The 11,802-nt window shown below is 41.6% G+C and overlaps 1 protein-coding gene across 3 annotated transcripts in view; it reads right to left on the bottom strand.

The window, feature by feature from the left end:
• Positions 1 to 700: 700 nt before the first annotated feature.
• The window catches only part of LOC142245497 (transducin-like enhancer protein 4), a 180,885-nt gene continuing 169,783 nt past the window's right edge, over positions 701 to 11,802 (bottom strand). For all 3 annotated transcript variants that reach the window (XM_075318260.1, XM_075318245.1, XM_075318252.1), the window contains one exon: positions 701 to 1,440. The gene's annotated coding sequence lies outside the window, so the exon portion shown is untranslated. The remainder of the gene's footprint in view (positions 1,441 to 11,802) is intronic.

Below are 11,802 nucleotides of genomic sequence, written 5' to 3'. Positions count from 1 at the left end.
CAGATACTGGGACGGTTAGGCAGGGATTAGAAATATACACCCAGAAGTACTCGTAGTTCTGGGTGCATATTGGATCTGACAGGTTCACTTTAAAATGTACTTTGTTTGTAGAATAACCCTCTTAAGAGGTGTATGCCGCTTAATTAGTCAGAAGCGACTAACTTTTCTACAAGACAGTCTTGATAAATTGAGGCCTGATTGTACAAAATGTCTATTAATTTCTGTTATAGACCTTGTAGCAGTTTTTATTTTGATATTTTATCCATGTAATAGAGCCAGTACAAGTTCAGTATGCACAGAGAGAAAAGAGCTTTTCAGCACGATTAAGAAATCTCCATAATTCGGTAACAGCATTTTGGCCAGGAATGCAATTGTATTACATGAAGCGAGTGGATTCAGTTTCGCGTTGACGTATGCCTTCTGTCACACAATATTTTAAGCTACTTCAACAATTTAGAATGATTGGGTTTTGCAGTGTTCAGATGGACTAATGATGTAGCCTAATTAAAAATTAAAACCAAAATTTCCCCGGGAGAAGTTCCAGAGAACGTCAAATGAAAAAAGTGCAAATTAGTAGAGGATTTATGGGAGAATCTTCCAATACTGTTAAATGTCATATGGGCCCTGTGTAATTACCAGTTGCACGGAGGTTATATATAGAATCATTTTTGTTAATAAGCAAACACTCCAACAAAAAAAGTAGAAGTTACTTAAGTTTAATGCTTAAAAGTCTGAATGCACAAACAATCTAGTATTATATATGTACTTATGGTCAACAATGTCATATAATTCTGTACAATGACACAATTTAGTATCAAAATCTTTCTACACTGTAGATTATTACGAAACTGTTAATGACATCAAACACTGTGTACTTAAAACACCATTTTTGCTACCACATTTTTGCAAGTTCAGTAAAACAGTCCAACTTTCAGTATTGATTCGTTTCTAGTAGGAAATTAAGTATTTTCTACGTATACGATAAGATTTATCTACAATGTCCTTTTGATTTTGATCCATAGCAGCAAAGGCACTGTACATCAGCAGATCCACAGACTTTAAGAAATTTAAAGCATTTAAAATAACAGAAAAGAAAAAGTAAAAATACAAAAGAATCACATATTAAACAGCAACAATGACATAAAAGGTTAAAAGTATTGTCTGAGGCATGGCGGCTCAGTTTGCCTCGGACTTGGGGCGTTCAGAAAAGGGAAGTCCTGAAAAGAAGGTCTTGTCTGCGCAGAGGTTACATTCGTGTGCATCTCCTTGTTATGTCACCAGTTGTTGGTTGCCGTGAAGCCGATGATGAGAATGATCCCTTTGGGTTTGCTGTGGCACATCTCTTTCAGTGAACCAGCATTGACGGAGTTAGTTTTTGTGTAAACTGTGCATTCCATATACATCCGGGAGGGAATTGCTTGGGCAAAGTTTGGACTTAATCTACAAAATAATGAAAAATGCATTACATTTCCTCACTTTATACGGTCATCCTACAAACACAACAGTTTGCGTATATCTGACATAATGAGTACAACAATTAATTTCAAGAAGGCATTCTGATTTTATGGAGGAGAGATAGTCTTGTTGACTATACAATAAGTTCGCCTTAAAATATGCTCAGAAAACGTTACACATTATCAGCCTACAGCCTACGCCACACAGCGTGATAATCGGAGCGAGTGGAACGCGACGTATTATCGCATTCCACTCAGACCAATATTACTCTGTGTCAGCACACATGAGCGATTATTTTCTCAGCCCTAATCGGACCGAGAAAACAATCGCAGCATACTGCGATTGTAATGCAAGTCTTGTTTCTCTCGCACCCATTCAAGTCTATGGGGCGAGAGAAAAATCGCACTGCACTCGCAGTGTACCGTGAGTGCAGGGCGAGAATGACAATAGCCGGCAACGGAGGAGAAAGGGAGATAAATCCCTCCCTCCCCTCCTCCGTGCCAGCCCACCCCTCCACAAAGCCGGCCTGACCCTCCTCAGAGCTGGCCTGCCCCCCGCAGCTGACGTCGGATCGCATGATTGGACCTCAGTCGCAGTGACACTTGGCTCCTGCTGTACTGCCAGCATGACCAGATTGTCATGCGAGGATCGTAGTAGATCCCCGTGTGGCCCCAGTCTAACTCTCACTAACAAACATTATAACATGCAACAACACTATAAATACAGTGAATACAAACGTTCATGGTTTTGATTTCTTTTTTTGGGGGGGATAGGATTAAAATGATTCAGCAATCTTTAATCTAGAAAAAAAGATTAAAATGATAGTTGGACGTAAGAAAACATTTAGGAAAATAATTTTTGTCCCACCCCAAAAAATGGCTGGAACATTTGTTTGTGTTCATCGTTACGGTGACACAATAGTGGTTTTCCGTGCTGAGGATTCACAAGAGCCGGATTCGGGCTGGCTCTTTCGTTTCTAATTTCTCACACTTTAAATACATGCTTTATCGGATAAGGAACCCTAGGTTGTTTCTGCAAAGAGTACCCCAAAAACTTTAGCCGAAGGGAACCTGTCACATGGTTAGGGCAGCATGACCAGCTACGGCATTACAAACATGTATGTTGTAGGCTGGAGTCACGTGCGTGTGCTTCACGTGAGGATTTCACTAGCCGGACCAGCCAGCCGCTCTCCTGACAGGAGTGGGTCAGCTGCACGCTCATGTCCTGAGAGCGGGCGGCCGGTCCGGGCAGTGAGATGCGATCCTCATGCCAGTCACATGCAAGTGACTCCAGCATTGCTCTGTGAAACATTGTGGCATTGCAGAGAAAACCAGTGGAAAACGGGGCCAGGAAGGAGGTGACTATTTCAAGGCGTGTCCCTGCCAGCTTCACCTTGGTAAATGTTAAAATGTGCACCCAGTGAGGACATCCATCACGGGCATCTATTAACATATAAGTCCTGGGCGTATATCAACGGAGCAAGGGCTCATCCTTGTAGACTGTGAGCCCTCGCGGGCAGAGTCCTCTTCCTCCTGTACCAGTCTGTGCCTTGTATTCTCTATGATTATTGTACTTGTCCTTATTATGTATTCACATGTAAAATGCCCTAGAATAGATGGCGATATAATAATAATAATTCAGCAGTCTTTTTTTTTTTTCACGTGGCTAAAAACGGCCCTAGTTTCATCAGGTTTTTATTATTGCGTTATCCAAATTTCATCAATTTTTCACAATGAAAAAGTTTCTTTACCTTCTCCTATCTAACAGGCTATTAAAGACGAACAGCATAGATGGCATCAGAGTGCTGTCCAAATATTTTTATGGACCCATTGCTTGATGATCAGTATTAGTCATGTCTCAGATTTTCTATGGACCCATCGTTCCACAAAAAATAATAATATAAAAAAATTAGACTATACTAGGTAAAAGTTCTATCTGTAACTAACAGAACTTGTACACAAAAAGCAGATGTCTGAATGAGCCCTTATAAAAGTTTGGGTGACGGACAGATTTAATTATCTCGGCATAGAACTCTGGGACTGCTATATACATAACTAGAGATTAAAAAAAACATTAACTAGAAGATGCGTCTAGGTGTGTGTCACATGAAACCTTTGCTTATAGCGTTTACTTTAACATTAAAAAAATAGCAAATAGAAATAAGCCTGAGAACTCTGGCTTCTTGTATGAGAACGCAGAGATGGAAGCTAGTTAGGGCGATGCTGACAACTAGTGAATACATTCTGACACTGGCTAGGAATGATTGCACATTATGAAGACTGTATATTTACATAATTGTAGCCTAGCGCGCCTCATGTTTTGGAAATACAACAAAACACAGAAACAATCTGACAAGCGTGGCATGGCTGAAATGTGGCCTTTGTGCAATAGCCGCCCCTACTGGCCTCTAATCCTCAGTAATAACCAGTGTGAGAATCTTTCATCACAGCAGTGGTTTGTCCAACTGCAGAGCGAATGGGCCAGAGGGGAATTTGTGGTAGTTAGCTGGGCGGAGGAAGGTCACAAGTTGGAGCCATTGTCTGATACTAATATAATCCTTTTATTTTCTTCTATGAACTTCAAACATTGTCGACAGTGGGAACTGTTCGGTCACAATTCTGATGATCTCCCCCCGTAAGAATTAGCACTTAAACTTTGATATAATTAGATTTCGGAGATCTTTCCCTCGCTTGCTGCTGGTAACAATTCCGGAGTTTGCTTTTTAGTAGCAATCACGGAACATATTTTCATCTTTGGTTTCATTAAAGGGATTGTCCAGTGAAAGCAAGCTATTACCTATCCACAGGACAATTGATTGGCAGGGGTCTGACCGCTGAGCCCTGCATTGATCGGCAGAAAGGGAGAACATGTACCTATGTTAACATGGACTGAAAATTTTTTTGCTTATCCATTTATTCCCTATTTATTGGATTTTTCTCAGCAGCCCCATAGAGAATTATGGAGCGGCATTCGGTGTCTGACCTGCAGCACTATTTGGTGATGGGGATAAAAATTACTCGTCCTGCCGATTGGTGTAGGACCCAGCATTCGGACCCCCACAGATGAGCCAATCCTAAGCATAAGTGATAACCTGTTACCACTGAACAACGCCATTAAATATCGGTTCCAATAGATGAATACTTATAGATATTTTTACCAACATAGGAAAGTGTAGTAATCCGTTGTTTCCTATACAAAAAAAAGTCTTCTATGTAAAATGTAAGGGGTATACCCATCTCCAAGATCCTATCCCGAAAAGTAGGTGAAATAATAAATAATAATAATAGCAGCAAATACGTCTAATTAGAAATATAGTATAGTTCTCCTGATTAGTCATGTCGCTTACCTTATGTGCAGTGCATTGCATTACCTTAGTTGCTCGTGTTCATAACCATAGATACCTAACTGTCATTATATGAGTAATCTTAACCATGGATATCTACGCTCCTGCAATGCCCTGCACATGAGGTATGCAACATAGATAATCAAGAGAAATATACCACATTTCTAATTGGCGGTATTTGCTAAGATTATTATTATTACACCTACTACTTACATACTGGGATAGTATCTTGGAGATTGTAATATATACTTCAAGGGGTATTCCTATGTGGCCAAGGGGTGACATATGCCACTGAATGGCTACAAAGGCTTACACTGGGAGTGTTATGGTATTATTTCCACACGCTGCGTTCTTGATTTGACAAAAAAAAAAAAAATAAAATGCATCCTCTGGCAGACTTAACAACTGTAAACTCTGCGTTTGACAAAAAAAAAAATCACGGTAAAAACACATACGTTTTCGATGGGTTTTTGTCAGTGCGCTTTTTAAAAGGAGAAATAAAATATGATAGGATAGGATAATTGATCGATAGATAAAAGAAATAGAAAGAATAGATAGATAGAAAGAACATATAGGGTCATTCCGTGTCAAGTGGACCAGTTTTAAAAATCGTCCCCACTCGACGTTCTCCGATTTTGCTGAAAATTTATAAGGATGTACATGTATGTTTGAAAAGAGGTTCTGTAAATTTTTAGGGCCAGATCTCAAATATATTGGGCACTGTTGACCTTTCACTGGAGGCCTCCCCCCAAGCCTGCAGCTTCAGCTAAGAGGATTTTGCAAACTTTGGCACATAGCCATTAGAGTTCTATACTGGCTATGATGCTGAAATTTGGCATACTAGCTCAACTTTTGCTGCTAAACGCGATAAAATTATTACCGGCTATGACAAAACAATATTTCGGCCGCAATTTTGTGTCAAAGTAGCTTGCAAAACGCCTCGCATAAAATTTATGCCAAACTTTGCCCATATATAACTCAAGACCAAAAACCAATAGGAACTGGTGCTTTACCCTGTACAACAAACATCTTCATGACTTTCAATTGCTGCAATATCACGGTCAAAGCATATGTATTTGTGGAAATATTCACACCCACATATGATGACAAACTTAAAAAAAAACAAATTTTACCTATTTTTAGGTCAAATTTCCCAAAAAGGGTACCCCTAAAATATATTAATTCTGATATCATTATAAAGAGCACAATTTTCTCTACAAGGATCATTGGGTTTTTTTTGGAGTTTCTCCATTTAAGAAAAGAAAAATGCCACTGAACATGGTGTTATTTATTAATACGCAATGAATGCTAACTGCACTATTCAAACCCTTGCGTTGGTCCATGGTGGTTATACCACAACCAATTCCCTAAGAATTGGTATTATAATCCTATTAAGAATTGTAATAATGCTGTCTTTCGAGAATTGGCAGCCCCATCGCCTAGGAGCCATGGCCGATAGCCGTGCAAGGCAAGTTGCGGGTGGTCTCTTTATCGCAGGTTCCAAAGCCTGAGGGTGGGTGTCTTTGCCTAGGATCCCAAGCCTAATATTGGGTATCTTTTGTTGGTTCCCAAGCCATAATGTTCAGTATAAGTAAGTGGTCTGGAATTGTTGCTGAATTTGCAACATAATGGGTTCAGAGAAGCTGTATTGTCGGCCCATTGCTGTTGCAGCTGGTGCTGGAATTATTGCAATGATCGACTGCTCGGGAATCCAGCATGTATCATTTCTCACAGGCCAGTGAAAGAAGCTAGCTGGTCCATGAGGATGCATAAAATGTATTAATGCATCATGGTCGTCGACTGAAATTTCAGAAATATTTTCAATCCACCAGTTCCTATCGTAAATGCAGGCAATGTATTGCCCTGGCGGGAGGTTTGCAATTGGCACATAAGGCATTTCTGATCTGACAGATCCATCTACATGGGCAATGAAAGATGAAGGGTCATTTCACACCCTTGAAATGCCAATCTTTTTGACATCAATTTCATTCTCCATCACTAAAAAATAAATAATATATGCATTAAAATGTAACAATAGTCAATAGGTTTATAGGTTTTTGATTATAATAGACATTGCTAGCAACAATACAACTCTAACGTGATAAGAATCTGAAAATCAAACACAAAATCAATGCATTACGTGCATACATAACACCATGTTCAGTGGCATTTTTCTTTTCTTAAATGGAGAGACTCCAAAAAAAACCCCAATGATCCTTGTAGAGAAAAATGTGCTCTTTCAAATGATAACAGAATTAATACATTTTAGGGGTACCCTTTTTGGGAAATTTGACCTAAAAATAGGTAAAATTCGGTTTTTTTAAGTTTGTCATCATATGTGGGTGTGAATATTTCCACAAATACATATGCTTTGACTGTGATATTGCAGCAATGCAAAGTCATGAAGATGTTTGTTGTACAGGGTAAAGCACCAGTTCCTATTGGTTTTTGGTCTTGAGTTATATATGGGCAAAGTTTGGCATAAATTTTATGCGAGGCGTTTTGCAAGCTATTTTGACACAAAATTGTGGCCGAAATATTGTTGTGTCATAGCCGGTAAAAATTTTATCGCGTTTAGCAGCAAAAGTTGAGCTAGTATGCCAAATTTCAGCATGATAGCCAGTATAGAACTCTAATGGCTATGTGCCGAAGTTTGCAAAATCCTCTTAGCTGAAGCCGAAGCCGCAGCCTTGGGGGGGGGGGGGCTCCAGTGAAAGGTCAACAGTGCCCAATATATTTGAGATCTGGCCCTAAAAATTTACAGAACCTCTTTTCAAACAATACATGTACATCCTTATAAAGTTTCAGCAAAATCGGAGAACGTCGAGTGGGGACCACTGGTCCACTTGACACGGAATGACCCTATAGAATAGATAATGAGAAAGAACATATAGCGATCGAAAGAAATATCTGAATAGCTTGATAGAATGATAGCTAACTTGGACAGTGGTTTTAAATTTTTTTTGTTAAAAAAAAAAAAAAATTAAAAAAATGACATGGGGTCCCTCCCTTTTTTCATATCCAGCACAGGAACAGCAACAGCCGCAGCCTGCTACCCTCAGCTGTCTGCTGTACCTTGGCTGGTTAGGAAAAAATAGAGGGGATTCCATACTTTTTTTTATTTGATCTAAAATAAATAAAGAAAAAAAAAAAACAAATTACGTGGGGTCCCCAATTTGTTTTTTTTTTTTTTTTAACCAGCCAAGGTGCAGCAGACAACTGGGGGCTGAAATTGTTACGGTAGAAAGGCCCATTGTTATCTGGCACTTTCCAGCCTAAAAATAGCAGCCCACAGCTGTCCCAGAAGTGGCACATCCATAAGATGCGACAATTCATTGGACCCGGCTCTTCCCGTTGTCCTGGTGTGGTGGTATCCCCCGTCCCATCACTAATCTGTAAGTTAAAGTAAATAAACACCCCCAAAATCCCATAAAATACAAAAAAACCCTCTTTCACCACTTTATTAACCCCTAAACACCCCAGTGTGTCCGAAGTAATCCACACGAGGTCCCAAAGCGATTCAGCTCTGCTACTTCCCTATGCTGTCACAGCAGCACCATAGAGCATGACTGCCCGCTGACAGCAGACAGAGCCGTGCGATGAGAATGAACTCGGGTGAACCTCTGTTCATTCTCAGCTCGCAGCTCTGTCTCATGGCCTGATTTGCGGTCACAGGTGAAGGACTCCAGCTGTAACCGGAAATCAACTGAGTGACAGCACCGCTGATCGCGCTGCTCACTTCAGTTGCTGCGTGGAGCTCACAGCGAGCAGTCTTGTTGTACAGCGGCGCTGTAGCAGTGCTGAAAGCGTCGTGGGACCTAGTGTGGATTATGTCGGACCTGGAGGGGTGTTTGGGGGAGGGGGGGGGTTAATAAAGTGTGAAAGAGAGTGGCTTTTTTGTCTATTTCAAATAAAGTGTTTTTCGGTGTTCGTGTTTATTTACTTTTACTTACAGATTAGTGATGAAGGGGTGTCTCAGACACCTGCCATCACTAAGCTAGGACTTAGTGGCTGCTGTGGGCTGCCATTAACTCCTTATTACCTTGATTGCCACCGCACCAGGGCAATTGGGATGATACGGGTAAAGTCCCGGGGACTGTCGCATCTAATGGATGAATCAAAATGGGAGGGGGGGGGGAAAATCGCATGCAGTTTTTTTAAATTATTTTATTGTACTGTATGATATTGAACCATCCACTGGCAGCTGTGATTGGTTGCAGTTTGACAGCTGTCACTTAACGTGGGGGCATGTCTGATTGCAACAAATCATAGGCGCCAGTGGGCAGGGGAAGCAGTGAATATGAGATGAGCTTAATGGACAAGTGAAGTGAATATGAAATGAGGCTAATGAGCAGCCAGCACTTTCAGAAGCAGGAGAGACTGCGGGAGCAGCGTGACAGCTGTGCCGCAACGGTGATCGGTGAGTATGAAGCGGAGAGAGACAGAGCGAGAGCGAGAAAGAAAGATAATGGAGAAAAGTTGGTGACCTGCGTTTTTGTTGACAAAAATGCATCCAAAACACAACCAAAAGGCAAAGCAAGCACACAGAAATATTTTGGTTGCGTTTTGACACACTTCATTCATTTCAATGGGTGCAAAATGTTCACAAAGCACAATGAAGAAGTGACATGCTGCTTTATTTTTAGGCAACAATTTTGAGAAATATTTGTCAAACAAAATGCTGCCGACAGAAAAGCAACGGGCGCATGAAATTTCTGATTTATTATAGACTTTGCTAGGGAAGCAAAACGCATGCATTTTGTCAATAACACAGTGCAGTTTAAAACGCAACCAAAATGCAATAAAAAACGCAATGTGCGCACATAGCCTTATAGAATGCTGTGATGCATGTCTGCTGGAATAGAGCCTCATTGTTGTGAGATCCCTTATCAGACGCGGATAACTAAAGCTGGGTTCACACATAGCGACCGCAGCGACGACGTCGCTGTTAAGTCACCATTTTCTGTGACGCAACAGCGACCTAGTAAGTCGCTGTTATGATCGCTGCTTAGCGGTCAAACACAGCAGACGCAGCAGCGATCATAACGACACGCGTCGCTGTGGAAGCCATGCTGCACTTGGTAACTAAGGTAAATATCGGGTAACCATTACCCGATATTTACCTTGGTTACCAGCGCACACCGCTTAGCTTAGCTGGCTCCCTGCTCTCCTAGCCAGGGTACACATCGGGTTAATTACCCGATGTGTACTCCGGCTCCGTGTGCAGGGAGCCAGCGGTGTGCTCTCACGCTGCCAGTGCCGGCTCCCTGCTCACGTAGCTGGAATACACATCGGGTAATTAACCCGATGTGTACTCTGGCTAAGAGTGCAGGGAGCAGGGAGCCGGCACTGGCAGCGTGAGAGCAGCGGTGCTAGTAACTAAAGTAAATATCGGGTAACCAAGGAAAGGGCTTCTTGGTTACCCGATGTTTACCTTGTTTACAGCTTACCGCAGGCTGCCAGACGCCGGCTCCTGCTCCCTGCTCGCTTCAGTTCGTCGCTCTCTCACTGTCACACACAGCGATGAGCGATGAGAGCGACGAGCAAAAAATGTAGCAGGAAATTCAGCAATGAGCAGCGACCTCACAGCAGGGGCCAGCTCGTTGCTGGATGTCACACACAGCGACAGCGACGGGACGTCGCTGCCACATCACAGAAAATGGTGACGTAGCAGCGACGTCGTTGTCGCTGTGTGTGACACCACCTTTAATGTACCAGTCTGGCACACTTTTATCCCCCTTAAAAAGGAGCGGCAGTGTACATTGCTCAACCACCTCATTGATTATTGTTTATGACACTGTTTGGCATGCACACTGCCGCTCCATTTTTACTGGGATAAAAGTGCCCTGCTTTGGTGATCAGTAGTGGTCCCCAAAGACAGGTAGTAACATGCTCAAACTGGAAAACCCCTTTAAGGATTATATTTTCCCAGATACAAATTTAGGGGTAAACAACCCATATGATCTCCACATACATTAAGAACTCGATATTTTTTTCTAGCACAGCTTACTTCTCAATATTGTTCTCAAGATATACTCATAGGCTAGTTAAGTTGGTACCAATGTAGTCCAGTCCACTGTTTTCAGAGGATGACCATTGTAATCTTTGCCTATGCTCTTCTCTTTTAAAAGAGAACCGGTTGCCTGATCCTTACCGCCAAAACCATGGGCAACATGATTAGGAGCATGGTGAGCTAATAATCATTTATGGTTGTGAAGAACATGCACTCTTGTGAGTGCCAAGTTGGAAACTTATAAGCCATGTAATGCTCCTCTGGGAATTAAAATATGCAAATAGCTTCTTCAGAAAGGAAGAGGACTTGAGCTCTACAATCACCTATTGGTTGCAGTAATCTTAAATGTCAGTATTGACCCGAGCCGTGCCACATGACTTGGGAAAAAGAAGCCAAAAGTCCATTTCCAAACATGTGCTTAGGGTTGTTTGCCCCTCTTCACTCGCCACAGGGAGGAATGTTCCTTCTCAGACCAAGTGTGAGACACCGCTCACCAAGCCAAATCGGATCTTCTGTTTTGCTTTTTGGACATGCTGAAATGTGTCTGCAAATGAAGTGTTTGGTTTATTATCCCAAGTCATATGGTAAGGCTCATTAAAGTATCGCTACTTCCAATAGGTGAAATTAGAGTTCAATTCATCTTTCTTTCTGAGGATGCTATTTGAAGATCAGAGCCTAGTTGTATGACTACAGCCAATATTTTTCTCAGAGTAAATATATAGTTTAATATCTAGTCAGAAACCACAGACAGATGTGACTAGTCTAGTTCTGCTCTCCCCAGTGCTGCTAGAGGTGATTGACAGGTCACTTCCATAGCTAGAGATCTGTTAATCCCCTGCAGCAGCACTAGACTTGTTGACTCTTAATTACATAACCATATTTTTCAGACTATACAACACACTTTTTACCCCAAAATTGAGGAAAAAGTGGGGAGTACAACTTTTATTCTAGGTGTACCTGGCTTGTTGGTGTGTGTGTGTGTGTGTGTGTG

This window comes from Anomaloglossus baeobatrachus, chromosome 1 (genome assembly GCF_048569485.1).
Source record: "Anomaloglossus baeobatrachus isolate aAnoBae1 chromosome 1, aAnoBae1.hap1, whole genome shotgun sequence".
Classification (NCBI taxonomy): Eukaryota; Metazoa; Chordata; class Amphibia; order Anura; family Aromobatidae; genus Anomaloglossus; species Anomaloglossus baeobatrachus.
This window is presented reverse-complemented; position numbering and strand designations above follow the sequence as displayed.